General features: G+C 53.6%; 1 pseudogene; it reads right to left on the bottom strand.

Annotated features, from left to right (window-relative positions):
• The window catches only part of LOC147412696 (axonemal central pair apparatus protein HYDIN-like), a 65,008-nt pseudogene that overhangs the window by 14,118 nt on the left and 35,093 nt on the right, over positions 1–15,797 (bottom strand).

The raw sequence follows: 15,797 nt of genomic DNA, 5'->3' as shown, positions 1-15,797 counted from the left end.
GGAGTCTCTTGGCCTCCAAAATCAGCCACATACAGGGTCTAGAAAGGACCATTCCCATTTATTTCCCCAGAAAGGGGACAAAATTTGACCCTTCCACTATAGCTTTTTTCTACCTACTGATCAAAGCAATCGCCACCATATGCCCATGGGGACGATGACTGGGTATCATTGCTGCTGCCTGGCCCCCCCTATAAAGCCAGCAGGGCTCTAAATTAGGATTAAGTTTCCCTGCTGGAGCTCTGTGAATGGAGAACCCCAAGAATGAACAAAGCTAGAAAGCACCTATTCCTTCTTGTCTTCGGAGAAAGCACTTTCCACATGTCTTGTGGGGGCCAACAGCTACACTGGTGGTGGCTGGGGCTGGGCATTTTGGGATGGGAATGAACTCACTAGGAAAGTCTCTGACTGCTGAGGTTCTGATGGGGAAGAAGTTTGGTTTATAGGTCTTACAATGGTTCAGAAACTGGGGAAGAATCATCACCCAAGAAAAGGGTGTTGGGCAATAATGATAGTAAAAGTGAGAGTTTCTGAAGATGATACTTCTCCAGACTCCTGTACGGCTGCCATACAGTGCCTGGGCTGCTCCGTAAGGAGATAGCCCACATGATACAGAGACCACCAGCAAAGTCTCTGGTATCAGCATAGGCAGGGCTCAGAGCTCACCCACAATGTGCTGGTGGGCTAGCCAGCACCTAGAGAGTGCTGGTGTTGCCCTCTACTTCAAACCAAGAGACAGAGCACAGTGGTTTTAACTCCTTCTTGGTGAAATGGCACCGAATGAGATGAAGAGATCTTAACACCATAAAATGTGTTACCACAAGACGTGGCCTCCCATTCAACACAGGCTGCAACACTTCAGCTTTTGGCAGAGCCCAACAGTTTGCATGTGCCTAAAACACCTCTCGCCAAATAGACTTCCCCATCTTGCATGAGCGTATCGGGTCACTGTGCGCCCACCCCTCCCCTAAAACGCACGGCTGGTTACCCTCCCGGGTGGATTAAACATCAGGAGGGAGCAGGAGCTGCAGATGGTCTGCTGCCGTTGGCAGTTGGTTTTGCGGAAGCTCCGTTAGCTTTTGCTGTTGGGCTTCTTACCTTCTTCTTGACAGGCCACCTGGCTGCTGGGCCCCTCGTGGTGTCCACCCACTTGATGGTGCGCAAGCGGTCGTCCCAGTCGGTAACCTGCTCTGGAGGCAGCAGGAAGGAGATCCTAGCCACCGTACACTTCACAGGGTGCCTTTTGAAGGTGACTGCGACATCCGATTTCAAGGTCACTGTGATGTCCTTAGCACGGCCAGCATGGAGGTGTCCCACCTAGGGAGAACCAGAGAGCCAAGACCAAACTGGAATCACTGGCAAGGGCACGACTGACAGCAAAGGGACTGATATGGTGAGCAGCTGCGCCAGGAATCTGCATCTTACTCTGCATTTGTCTGAGGTTTGATAGAGAAAAGTACAAAGGAAAGCTGCCGCCTCCCGTGACACAGAGCCCTTTGTGCAGGGCTGACAGCCCTGCCCAGCAGCGCCAGGGACCGCACCTCCCGCATGGCACTGGCGACTCCCTGCTCGCTGCCGGAAACCCACCGGGCAGGGCTTGAGCAGCGGGGAAAGGCAGAGCCACCCAAGCTCACCTGGGGGGAGAAGTGAAACGGGACGTCTGCCAGCCACTCAAACCGCATCCCCTCCACCCTGCTGCGGTTGGTGATCGCGAAGGTCACGGGGTAGGGCGTCCCAACATGACAGTCCCCAAACTGGATGTGATCCACTCTGGCAGCTGTTAAGAACAAGAGCAAGGGATCTCAGTGTGCGGTGAGCTCCGTCCCGACCCCTCATGCACACAGACACACGTATGTCCAACCCTTCCTTGCTCCAAGCCTTCCTCCCTCTGAGAGAGGCAGGTCCCCACCCTACCACTTTCAGGGCAACACCCTGACACGTCCCTAAACACGTGGCTGTGGCTGTGCAGAGGGACATGCAGTACCACAGGCATCGCCTCTGTGCACATGGCTGGCACCCTCACAGACCACCCGGTCTCGTGGGCAACAGCACAGTCCTGGTTATAGAGAGGACACAAATTATCAGACTTGGTCTTCATAGTACACCATGGGCTGGCAGACCTTCTTTTAGAGATACTCAGCTGAACGCTGGGATCTCGGACCCTTCCCTGCTAGCCTGCAAGCTTCTCCCTTGACAGAGGCTCTTCCCTTGTGCTCTTCCCTTGCGTGGCTGCTCTGCAGGCTACAAAAGGCAACGGGATCTGTCCACTAAGTCTAGACCACACCTGCACTGCCACAAAGTGAGCAGAAATGTGGATTTTCCTATTCCTTGCTCCATCTTGGCAGTCTCTCCTCTCTTACCCTCAATTATATCTTCCTCCAGATTGCCCTCTGTGTTCTCCTCCTTGCTGTCTGCCACTAGTCCATGGATGTTATCTAGCGTGAAGTCATCCTTGTAGCCTTCACCCACGAGCTGAATGTCGGTCTCTTCGTAGGGGTTGTCCACCACTGACAGGTGGACCTTCCCTTCCACACGCTGGGCCACGGTGGGTTTGAAAAGCTCGTCAAACTCCGCTAATTTCCCGTGATGCAGGACCAGGCAAGCAGTGTGAGGCTTCCTCTCTGCACAGCAACGGAAATCAGAGACAAGTGATACAGTGTGCAGAGGAAATACTGCCATGGGGTGTAAGAGGAATAAAAGGTTGAAACCCAGCTGCCTCTAAGCGGACGTTCTCCCACCCACAGATCCAGACCCTCCTCCTATGGTCACGAGACTGTGACACCACCACGCATTTCACTGCTGAAGTGTCTTAACCTCAGGTTAACACCCAGCTCTCACTCAAACTGCATCCAGCCAGCTCCTGCCATACGCAAAGCTGAGTCAGAGTGGTTCTGGCTTCTGTTGGCTTGCTGTGGGCTCAAAGGCTGCCTCTGTTCAGGCTGGTAACTTCCCACATGCAGCGAAGACCTCAGACAGTCTGCTGAAGTGGTGATAGGCCCCACAACTCAACCCACCGTGTCCAGAAGAACAGAAAAGCTTCCTACAACTTGCTAGGAGAAAATCTTGTAAAAGTCCACGTGCAAAACTAGGGGTACAGAGAGCCCCAGGACAGAAACTATGTCTGACACTTGGCTGCTGCTTGGCCAAGCCAAGAGCAGGACACACATTTCCCTGCATGGATGACCACATTTCATGGTTAATGACTTTACCTTTGCCAGGAGAGTCCTCCTTCACGCCCACAGCTTGGTAAATGCAGTGTGTGGTGGGCCTGGCTTTCAAGAAGAAAACTCCCCCTTCATCCAACAGGTCTATCATCAACTGAAAAAAGGGAACACAGAGCATGACCACACTGGTGCGGGTACAGGATGGCACAGGGACTGACACCGCACCGCTGCTGCTCCAGCACGGGGAACCCGGCACGCTGCCCTGCTTCCAACACAGCTTTTGGCACGAGGTTTAAGTGAAATCAAACAGGAAAAAAAAAGTGTTCAGAGGCACTGGGATACAATTAAAATATAACCAAACAGGACAGAAAGTACTAAAAGTAACTAGCAGAATGTAATTAAACCACAACTGAGTTTAACAAAGATGTAGTAAAATGAGATCAAATACAATCTAATCTAACTAGGACACCACACAGGCCCACATGAGAACCAAAACATGAGGAGACAGGGAGAAAAATACCCCACCAACTTCCCTGTGTTGTCTTTAACCAATAAAGGCTAGACCAGTCAGAAAATCACATTTCCAAGAGGAATTCCCTTTCTGGAAAGTAGAAGTCAGTCATTTGCTTAAACTGAATTTCTGAGACCTGTTCCCAGGTCTGCCATGTTTTCTGGGACCTTTCCTCCATGGCACAAGCACTTGTGCCCAGACCAGAGCATTCCGCAGCAGGTCCTCACCTGGACAGGTACGATGCCACCGTTGCGAAGGACCAGAGGGAGGTTTTCTGAAGCGCCCAGCAACAGCTTCTTGAAGAGCAGCAGAGGGTTCCCTCTCTTATTGTGAAGGACCGGGCGCAGGACCGTCACCCGAGGCAGATTCCCCTCTCCACTGACATCGAAGGTCAGGCTTTGTGCTTTAATTGCTGCAGGGCTGCAGAAGACAGAGGAGAAACCACTATGGCTGGCACTAACCCCTTCCCCACTCGGCAAGCAACGAAGCAAGGGCCACTCGCTGCGGTCTCCCTGGCTGGTGCTCCCGTACCCCACGACACAACTCCCCCTCACACCTCTCCCCTCAGTCAGGTCAGGGCCATGCACAAGAGGAAGTTGCTCTGAAATCTTCCAGAAAAACAGCTAAAAATCATTTAACTTAATAGAAACATGCAGTGCAGCAGGTGAATAATGACGCAACAGATGAGACATGGCAAATTCACTGGCTGCGGTGATATGAGACACATGCAAAAAGCACAAGCACAGCACGAAAACAGCAGAAAAGCAGGAAGGGAAAAGCAAATAAAGAACACCGTCAGTAAAGGTTATTTCCAAGGAGACTAAAAAAATGAATTGCCTATTAGGGCAGCAGACTGACTTATCTTGGCCCAAGTCAGTGACCAAAGGGTTGGGGAAGAGCAGGTCAGAGCCCCGGTACAAACACAGGTCCCAGGACAGAGGAACTGGGCTCCTCTCAAAGGGGTCTGATCACTCCTTTAACAGAAAAGATCTTCCTGTACCCCAGGTATCACACAGGAGCACAGGGACAAGGAGGAAATAACGCACACTGACTTGCTGGCACAGAAACTGCTTCACCTGACCCTTTGCCCTTGGAAAGCCCCAGCTCAGCTGTTGCACATCTCCCTTTTTTTTATGATTCAGTAACTTCCAGTTGGCTGCCTGTCCTCGCCATTACTCATATAGGCTAAATTATGACTCTTCACTTTTCTGCTCTGCTATGCCTAGGGGTTAAAGCTTCCTATACTATCTAATGTCAAGTACCCTCCCTAGGGCTACTAAGAGAGCGTTAACGAGAGGTCTACATGATTCTAGAGGAGAGGCAGCTATCAGAAAGGTCCCCCCCAAGATCTCCCGGGGTGACTTACCTTGCCTGGACATCAAGGGAAGCCTCAAAGGTGCACTGGTAGTTCTGCATCGTTTGCGGAGTGAAGGTCACCGTAGCGAAGGCGTGGGAGTGGCTGGGCACGCACATCCGAACGGGATCCACCTTGAAAACACCACTGATGCGACTGTTAAGCTCGGGGGAACCCACAGAGAGGCGTTAGGGAGAAACACCCTTCAACGTGATGCAGTCTTGCTCATACATGCATCATGGGGAACAGCCCCAGACAGCATGTCTTCCCTGCTGCTTCCCTGGACAGGCTCCTTCCATCTCAGGGGGAGACTCCAGAGTGGTGCTGACCTTGCACAGGGAGCTGCCATAAAGCCCAGGAGTGCAGAAGCTTGCTTTGAGCGCTGGGCAGGGAGGTGGGGACTGCACGGAAAACCCTGCAAATAACCTAGAAATGGCCTTTAAAGAGAAGGAAAACACCAGGGAGCCTGAGGAAATCATCTGCTTTGAGCCCCGGCACATCAGTCCAGCAAAAGCCCCGCTCTGAGTGTGCTTCCAAGAGATGTTCAGAAGGGTTCAGGTCTCCCACCGGACCCAGAGGCGTGAGCCAAAACCTCGCTTGAGATATGCTGAATTCAACCCAACTGTCACCCCAGCATCGCTGCTCTCCCCTGTAGCTTGACCTGCACTGAGCTGGACGGGTCCGGGCAAGACGAAGCAACAAATCTGGGGAACAAGGCTGGCTCCCACACAGCCTTTGGCAGCAGTCACCTCGGCCTCTTGTTCTTACCTTGCCACGGATGGGTTTGATTAAGAGGACCACGTGACAGGTGACTTTGCCCACATTGCGGATCTTGAAGCGGGCTGTGGCCCGGTGCCCAACCAGAACATTGGTGAAGACAAACTTGTTCTCATCTGTGATGAACACGCCCTTGTCCTGAACTGTCTGCAGGACCTGGCAGAGGTTGATGTTGCTGCAGATTCGATGCTCCTCAAAGATGGACTCTATGTTGTCAACCACGAATGCTGCGAGCAGACCAGAGGGAGGGCTGAGGATGGAGAAGCCTTCCTGCTGACCCCACTGGCCTCTCAGAAGGCTTGATAAGCCCTTTCAGCCCAGGTCACTGCAAAACCCAACCCTGGGTGGGGGAGGTGGCTGTGAGGCTGGCGCTCGGTTGCCCTCAGTCTTAAAGGGTATTGCTTTCCTTTCCTCTTTCCATGCATCCCTCCCAGCCTCTTCCCACTGCTGGGCTTGAAAAGGACTGGAACCTTTGAGGTTTTTAAGAGAGGACTTCGGGGTCAGGGTGCCTCTCTATCCAAGCAGCAAGTTTAGGTGCTGATCATCAGCAGGGCTGGCCATGGGAACCTCTGGACAGGATGTACCTGGGAGACAGGACTCGGCCAACAGGGCATAGGGGATGCTAAGGGGATTGTCCTTGGGGTCTCTGTTGCTGATATCGATGGACAGGTGCTCCTTAAACGTCCCCAGCAGCTCTGGGTAGCAATCCACCGCGATCATCTGCTGGCCCCCAGGAGGGATGGAGCCAAAGCCAGGAGACACCGTAAACATGCCTAGAGTGACGTGAGCCTGCAGAAAGAGTCCCAGGAGAGGCTGATGTCTCACAGTCTCACCTTTGGCATCCCCAGCAAGGAGTATGCCACTCCCTGGCCCTCAGCTGGGCCCAAGGCGCTGGCCCCAGGGCAGGGAGGGATGACTCCCCAGCCCAGAGGCAGCCCCAGGATGACATGAACAAGCTGGCAGGAGGTGTAGGCTTGTCCCGAGTGGCACAGAGAAGAGTTTGCGTGGAAAGGCTGAAGGAGGTAGCTGGGATCCTTAAACCTCCAGGGGTTAAACAGGAGAGCAGAAATAACTGTGAGAAATGATGGAAGAAGATCAAGGGGGCTGGGAAGAAGAACAAGCAAGATCATCTGACATCTACAGACTGGGAGTTCAAACAGGGATGTTCTGCATCTGTGGTACCCACAGACCTATTTGGGTTAGCAGCTACCAAACACAGGACCTGCCCCCCTCTCTTGACCCCACAACTCCAGGTCTGAGCCAAAGCGTGGGACTGTCAGTGGGACTGAGCAGCTCCTGCCTCTGCTGGGAGATGATGGACCTCCGTCGCGCAAGACCACATCCCATCCCGTGGTGATCCTGGGCACAGCGGCATCCTCCCACACCACCTGCAGCAGCACGTGTTGGGGAGCAGGAGCCGCCCACCTGCATGAAGGGGTTTGCGTCCTTCCGCAGCGACGGCTTGCTTTGCTTGACTGAGGGAGTCATTTCCTTTACATTTTCGCTCTCGTGGGAGTGGGCAGTTGTCATCTGACGTGAACTGAGAGGAGAAAGCAGAAACATCCGTCATGCTGAGCTCCCCTGCCTTTCTCCAAGGCCAAAGCTGGCCTTCCTCCCCATGGAGGAAAGTCCTCCTGCTTCCAGAGGGCTGCCTGCATCAACCTATGGCTGTAGCTTATCAACAGACCGGCTGCATCACCGGCTTTGTCCTACACACGGGGATGCAGAGGCATTTTTCTGCTCCCTGTTCACAAGCCAGTGACACCAATGGACAACCACCCAGGTGTCCTGGCTGCCTGTCACACACCAGCCATGCTGTGGTGCCATCTCAGGCAGGAAGGATGGTGCAGGTCTTCTCTCACCTCTTCCTTGGCAACAGAGCTGCATCCTGGTCTGCTTTGTAGATAAAGAATTTGAAGTCCAGGATGCCTTTGTTCTCCAGCGTGAAGGTGCAGGTTTTCCTGGTATCGTGCGTCATGGCACCGAAGCTGATGAGCGAGGCAGGGTAAATGCTGTACTTGCTGAACACAGCTTTCGCTGACACCCTCACTGGGATGACGGCGATGGTCTCGCCTCCTTCACAGAGGCTGGGCTCAACCACCTGCAACCGGAGGAGGGGTTGGTCAATAGGACAGAGGCCAGCCTCTCTCTCTGTCCCCCGATGCCACCTCAAGCCCCCACCAGCCTTCCCCAGAGCCAGATTTTCAGCTCCACTTAGGAAGTGTCACAAATGGTTTCTGAAAGACCTTGTTGTATATGTATGAGAGAGGATTCCCCAGCTAGAGCCTTCCTTCCAGAAGACATACCCTGCTTACACTCCCAAGCCATGGTGTGCTAACACTGCCTGGCCCAGACAGCTCACCTGGAAGTGCAGGATGGGTTTGTCCTCAACATTCATTTCCATCTTGGGGTGGAAGAGCAGCTGGACCTGCACAGGGCGCCCGGAGGCAGTCAGCACACCCTTCCACGGCTGGATAGTGAAGTGCAATGCCAAGTCGGGTATGTTGGTATCTGCAGTTTCCAGCCCAAAACTGGGAAGAAAGGGAAGGAACGAAGATGTCTGCAGTTAAAAGTACAGGTGGCACCAGCACAGCCAGCACTTTGCACAGGACCATAAGAAAAAATAAAAAGAGAAAGAGTCCAGCTCTGCTTGGGGAATCCCACATCTTGACACAGAGTGCGGACAATCCCGAGCATTGCAAGCTAACCTGAACACCAAATTTTTTCATTCTCTCCTTTAAAGAGTCTCATAAAGAGATAAGAGCTGACCCTCAAAGAAAGGCAATGAATCTCAGCAGTGAGTGGCTTAAATGTCAGAGTCTCTCCTCCTGGTTCCCGCTGAGCTGCGAAGAAATGCTGGTGTGCAGCTGGATTCTCTATCAAAACATCTGAGGTTCGAGAGCCCAGGTTTTGTATTGACCCAGACCATGAGGCAGTCAGCACAGCAACAGCCTCCAGCCATGGACAGAAGGAGAACGCAGGCCTGGGCAGATGGTGGCACCACGCGTTCACAGACCAGGCAGCTGGACCCACCTGTATGCAATGTCGTACTTCCCTTTGTTCTTCAGAGTCAGCACTTGCTTCACATCATCCAGGACCTTAACGACTCCAAACTCCACCCTGCCATCTGTACCTGCAGAAAACCCACAGAGCGAGGTAAGAAACGGTGAATATTTGTGAGCTGCTGCAGACTACACCGAGTGACAAGATACATATTTGGAGATCTCAGGCGGCACAAAACCCTTCTCAGCAAGTTTCCGTTCTCGGAAGTTTTCTCTGGCTACTTTGCTGCCCCTTCTCTCCTTACTCGGAGAATATCCACAGAGTTTAGCAGCTAAGGAGCTTGGCTTCCATCTCCTTGCTTCCAAGCACAGATCCAACAACTTTATTGCCGTGCTGAGCCTTCAGGAGCTGCCTACTGCTGGTTGACATCACTGTTGTTTCAAAGCCCCCAAATAAATCTGCACAGGAAGTTCCACACTTCAGAGGTGACAGATGCAGGGCTGGCTGTGCCCTGACAGTGCTTTACTCCCTGCAGCTTGCAGGACGTGTGCTTTATGTATCCACGCCACGCTTGCATGCCATCCCGTCCCGTCCCGTCCCAAGCGCTTTGGCTGCCCACCTGCCACAGCAATTTGTTTTGGAGGCATCCACTGACCTTGAGGAATGTCGATGCTCAGAGCAACATCATAAGCCTCCGCAACGATCTGGATATTTTCAACCTGAACAAACCCCCGGGACGTTTTCTGCATCTGAAACCTGGAGGCAGCAAGAAACAAACACTGCTTAGACCATTCTCCTAAATGCTTTTGGTAGACCACATACAAGTTCTTGTCTCTGCTGGCTGCTTCCACCATGGCCTCCCCTGCTTCACAAGCATTTGCGGACTCCCAGGCTTTGCTAACCTGTTCATCTCACGGGCTGACCCAGCGCGATTCTGCTGCAGTAAGAAACACTGTCAGCCCAACTCCGCACTCCTACAGCGGGGAACCTGCTGCCAAAGCATCCTGGGAGGCACAGCGATGTCAAAACGACCACAAGAAGGGCAAGGTGTCCCAGAGCAGGTGGCATTGACAACCACCCCTCTCCTCTTAATCACCCAGCATCCCCACTGAAAGGCAGCCCCTGAACCACAGCGAACCAAACCCCAGGGTGAGAGTTTGCTGCTCTGTGTTAAGAGCCCCAGATGGACCCCAGGATGGGTGCAGGGAGCACGCCCAAGTCTGGACAACCAATTCAACCACGCACAGCAGCAAGGCGCTTGTAGTACGGGCTCGGGACGCAGCCTCATAACGCAGGGTAAGCCCCGCAGAGGCTGCACCTGGTCATCTGGGGCGACGTGGATGCTCAGGGATGCGCTGTGTGTTCTGGCGAACCCAGAGGCAGCAGCAGCTGGGGGCAGAGCACCCTTGTGGCCGTCAGGTACACCTCTTCCTGACTCCACAGCATACTTGCCCCATGAAGCTCAGCTATAGGAGCACCTGAGTTGTCACTGAGTTTCCAAAACTTTACCCTTCAGTGAGTCCCCTGCTGCTATGGGCCTGGACCCCCTGGCAACGGGGGTAGAAAGGAATCTCATGAAGGCTCATCCTTTTGCCCTCTTTGCAGGGTAACCTTCAAGCACAGACTCCATCCCTAAGAGCACAGGGCTGGTCACTGCCCTGCTCTGCCAGGGAGGGCACAGTCCCTCTCACCTCTAGTTGGATCATCTTCTTAACGCTGAGAGCCTTCGTGGCCTTGAAATACAGATACACCACAAACTCTGTGCAGGGACTAACGGTGCCCTTGTCTTGTGACACAGAGAAGTCCTCTCCAAGGTTTTCCAGCCCACCGAGCCGCCAGGCCACGGGCAGTGGGGTGCTGTTTCTCAGGACCGGGGTCTTGCTGTCCCTCCTGCAGAGACACAAAGACAGGCAGCACCAGTCGTGTGACGGTCATGCTAGCCTTGCCACCAAATGCAACTTGGAGCAGCCCTATCCACGCATCTGAAACTGCAGTTAAGTGTTTTCTCTTTGCCACAGGCCTGAGAGGTGAGGTCCTTGGGGGAGAGCTTGGTGTTAGAAGTGTATCCGACAGACGGGAGATAAGGAGGAGCAACTGGATTGCTCTCTGAGCCAGCAGACAAGATGCAAATGCATCGGGACGCTCATCACACAGGATCGCCGGGGGGCTACAGAGCTGGTGGCTGTCACGGGATATCCAAGCCAGCAAGGAATGGTGAGCAAGAGACTGGGAACCACTGGGAGAAAGAGGCGCTAGCCCAACCCCCAACCTGAGCGGCCGCTGAGGAGGAGCTTGCCGACAGCTCTTGTCCCCAGCAGAGGGACCACGGGATGACTGACCTGTGCAGAAGCAGCTTGTTGAAATGCACCTGCTTGGGGCTGACCCCCAGCTCCACCTGCACCCCCTGGCAGCACAGGCAGAAGACCACTGGCTCGGGGTTCTCCTGAACGCAGCAGATGAGGTTGTCTTCCACGAGGCCGGCCGAAGTGGGGTACGCCCAAACACTCAGCTGCTAGCCCCGTCCCTGCAAAACAAACACCAGAAGAACATTCGGTGAGCAGGGAGAACGGCTCCTGGGCACTTCTGCTGGTGCCTGCCCTACCTGCCCGTCTCCTACCTGATGCTCGTTAGGTTTCACCCTCATGCTGGGGGGGTCTAAAAGGAACGTGCCCGCTTTGTGATCCCGCTCAAAGAAGAAACGCACTGCTGCTTCGAAGGGGGTGACGTTGAGGATGGTCAGCTTCTTGCAGTTGCTGGGAGAGTGCAGCGCCTTGTACCTTTCCATAAAAGGGGAAAAAGCTGCAGAGGAGACCGTTGCCTTTATCACACATCGAGGAAAGCCCCGTGTCCAGGCAGCGAGAGCCTGCGCTGGAAGGCCACGATCTAACAAGCAGGCTAAGAAAAAGGATCCCTTCCAGGGGCACGTTCCGGGGTACGGGTCTTCATCCCTGCATCACTTTGATGCCCGCCCCTATACTTGGTGCCTCCATCCCAGGAGAGTGACGATGCACAGGCCCCTTAAAGAGCGTCTTACAAAATATAAATTCAAAGGCGCCTGGAAAAATAAAAGTACGCCAAGCACATGGGTTCTTCCCCCTTCTTTGTTGGGCTTCCTTCCCTGCAGGGTATAAAGAAATGCTTTTGAAAAGAGGTTTCAAAAATAGCTAAGCTTCTCTCTTTCGAAAGTCATGACACTGCCTCATATTTTATGGATTAGCTCAAAGTCTGAGGGAAGGAAACAGAAGGGATTCATTCCCAAGAGGAATGCTAAATTTAACAAATGTCCCTTCTCTCAGGTGTGGAACAGAATTTGGAGTTAAAGGGTTAAAAAACCAAACAGAAATCCTAGACCACTCATCACCCTGGCTAAAGATCCTCTTTTGGTTTTTAAACTGTTTTGATTTAATCTCCTTGGATTGTCAAAATACCATTAGTTCTCCAGAGCTCCCAGGGAGACAAGAACTTCATTTCTGATATTAAAAAACCCCAAAAAGTGATGTTAAAACCAGAATTATGCCAGCAGCTACTATGACAAATTTTTTAGGCAGGTTTTATCCAGCAGGAAAATGCAATTCCCATTTTTATTCCTCTGCAGGTTTCCCCCTTGCCCACACTCATATTGGCAGGTCAAATCACAAAGTCTTACTAATATTACAGATTAATGAGCAACTTACAAAGCCATCAGCAGAATAATTCAGTCTACCCCTAGAGCTCAAAGCACTTTAAAGAAGCCCCACAAAGTTCATTTCACAGGTAGTGAAGCTGAGACGTGGTGGGGTGGGACACAAGCTGCCCCAAGTCACCTTCAGGCCGGAAGCAGCATGTGGCTGTGGCCACCAAGGCACCCACCAGGCAGCAAGATCAGCTCCATCTCTCCCCGGGTCCTCCAAGACTCATGTGCCTGCTATCTGCTCAAGTTCACACATCCATGGTCCTTCAGCCTCATGTATCTCCCAGGTCTCTGCCTGGGCCTGCCCTGAATTGTGCCACCAGGGCAGCGTGTCCCCAAGCGTGTCCACGAAAGCACAAGGCTCTGGAGAGCCCATCCCAACATCTCACTCTGGGCAGGCAGCGCATCAGCATGCTCACTCAGTGCAGGAAACACGTACCGGTCTCTTGACTCCCCACACAGCAGTGGTCCAAAGTGGAAGACGCCCGTGTTCATGACATACTGCTTGAAGATGATGTCATCATCTGCCTTGCTCTTCCTCCAGCAAGGAAACACCAGCCTGGGCAGAGAAAATGAGGAATGAGGAGTCGTGAGCTGCTCTAAGTAGAAAACCTGGTCAGAAAGCCATAACCCTTATGGGTGCTGAGGTACCAACACCGGTTCCCAGCTCTAAGCACAGGAAGAGATGCTGGGCGGCTCAGGCAGCGCGCTCTGCCCAAGCCAGAAGGTCACTGGGGTACAAGGGGCAGCCCTGGCTCTGAGTTCAGGGGGGAGCAGCGTGGGAGGCTCCCTCAGGCCAGCCTTACCGCAGGTCCTGGCTGATGGTGGGATATAGGCAGGTGCCCCTGCAGTGCAGCTGGTACAGGCGCCTTGTCCCCAAGATCTCAAAATGCAGGGTCTAATCAAACTGGCCCGTCACCGTGGAGCTGAAGTGGACCGTCAGTTCCACCTCGCCGCGGGCAGGCACTATCTACTGGCAGCTGCTCAGCCTGGCAATTAAAAAGGAGGTTTCAGACATTGCTAAAGAGCAAATGAGCAAGGAGGAGGGTCATGGACTGGCCATCCCATGGAGGGACTGGCAGAGGGTCCCTGCAGAGCTGGGGACACTGGACCTCATTTGGCAAGACGGCCGTAAAGCAGAGGGATCACCTCCTCCCTCACAGCTCACCTGACGGACCTCTCCAGGGATGGGAGCGTGTCCACACCGCTTTGGTACGCCTTGGGGGAAGGTGTGGGTGCTCCTGTTTCTGGCCACTGGAGACCTCTCCTGCCCTGGCCAGAGCTCTGCTTCTCCCTCGCAGCCTCCTGGCTGCCCGCGGCTTTCTGCTTCCTCCATCGGCCCCTCCTTGGTGTGACCTGCTCCTCCGGCATCTTTGCACCGAGGGAGAGAGAAAAGGGAGAGAGGTGAGACTGATACCTGCCCCGAGACATTCCTACCCTGGAAAGAAAGCTGCAGCTTGGTTCAACAGGAGAGAGACTAAATACCCCACCACATCTGCCCGTGGACTTGGTCTTCCTTATCAGACTTTGTTTTGCCTATGACACCTCTCCCTGCCCAGGACCCCTCCTTGCCCAGCACCCTCTCCTCACGGGAAGTTGAGGGGTTTAGGTGTTGGGTTTTTTTTCTCTCATCTTACAGAACTGCCCTGTCTCTTTTGGACAGACACAAGGGTTGCCTGCAGACATGGAGCCCCATCATGTCTTCACTGCTCCTCCACACTAATCCTTTTCCACCCCATCTGCCCCCCATCCAGCCTGGCCCCCGCCCTGGCACCTTCACTGCAGGCACAACGGGGGCATCCACAAGACTTTCTGGATCCTTCCTTTCTTCTTCCGCAGGGACACCTCTGGGCACAACAAAGATGAAGTGCTTGAGGGCTTCTCCGGCTGCAGGGGCCATCCGCTTCTCCGGGTAGTGGATCACAGAGTAAAAAGTGGTAGGTGGAATGGGAGGCCCTGAGGGACCCAGTCCCAGGTCATCCAGGATCTAAAAGCGTAAGAGAAAACCCTTTTTATACTTCCACCACCTTCATCCTCACACTTCCTTAAAGACACTAAACTTTTGGTCATGTTTTTTTTTTATTTCTATGGAGCGCGGTGCTTTTTTTTTTGCCCAGAGGGGTGGGCAGGCTCCAGAGCAGTGCCAGGACCTACAGAGAGAAATCTCTCCTCTGAGTGACTCAGCTGAAGGAAACCGTGACCATGAGCTGCCCTGCCCTGGGACCATCTTTAATGGTTTACAGACTGGGAAACTCTCTGAACAGACAGGGTGCTTGAATAGAGAGCACTCCCTCTTTCCACCCATCTGAGGGACAGTGAGAACCTCCACAGCCACGTGACTGCTGTGGAGCTGTCATGGAACATCACCAGTGGCCTGGACAAGGCTCTGTGCCATTGTCACCTGGTGGGACACAATGCACTAGGGCCCAGACCACGGCAGGCTCAGCATCTGAGCCTCACAGGGCTTTACCTGCTCTGCTGCCGGCAGCTTGCCGCTCTCCAAGATCGTCTTAGTGACATTTGCTGAGCTCAGCACCTGGATGTCCAAGCAGGACACTCTGACACCCTGGCCTCTGGCTGACCCTTCTGCTGCACCTTCCCCTTCCAGCGGAGATAACTTGGTGTCCTCAAGAGCCTTGAGTTTCTTCAGCCGCTCCTTCTCCAGCCACTCCTTCTCTCTGCTCTTCCAGTTCCTGTGGCAGGATAAACGCTGGCGCTGGTCTTCTGCTTGGTGCCGCACTTCCTCTCGACTCAGAGGGGACAGCAGGATACCCTGAACCCTGTCCCAGGATGACAAAATGCGCGCGACATCCTTCTGCGATGCCTCATACATCTCAAACCTCAGGGTCAAGTTCTTCTCACTGTCACTCTGAGCCTCATCTTTGGTTTCCCCCTATTCTGGGTCTGAGGGTTGCACAACCGCTGCTGGGCAGGCCTCCATCAGGGGAACCTTGCTCTGCTTTTTTGTATCTTCCTTGTCACCTGCAGAGTCTGAGTCCTCCTTTACAGATCCCTTCCTGTCTACCCCCTTGGTGGCATCCAGACGGTTGCTGGTGGACACCCTGGTGCTGCTGGCAGACGCGTTCACACTCTGGGCAGGAGAAGCAGGAAAAAAGCAGTGAGCATTTCAAAGCACTGACACAAACCATAGAATCACAGAGTGGAAGGGGTTGAAAGGGCCCTCTGGAGATCATCTAGTCCAACCCCCTGCTAAAGCAAGTTCACCCAGAGCAGGTTGCACGGGACCGTGTCCAGGTGGGTTTTGAATATCTCCAGGGAAGGAGACTCCACAATCCCTCTGGGCAGCCTGTTCCAGGGCTC

The sequence above is a fragment of the Leptosomus discolor genome, unplaced genomic scaffold, assembly GCF_034619465.1.
Source record: "Leptosomus discolor isolate bLepDis1 unplaced genomic scaffold, bLepDis1.hap2 HAP2_SCAFFOLD_119, whole genome shotgun sequence".
Taxonomy (NCBI): domain Eukaryota; kingdom Metazoa; phylum Chordata; class Aves; order Leptosomiformes; family Leptosomidae; genus Leptosomus; species Leptosomus discolor.
This window is presented reverse-complemented; position numbering and strand designations above follow the sequence as displayed.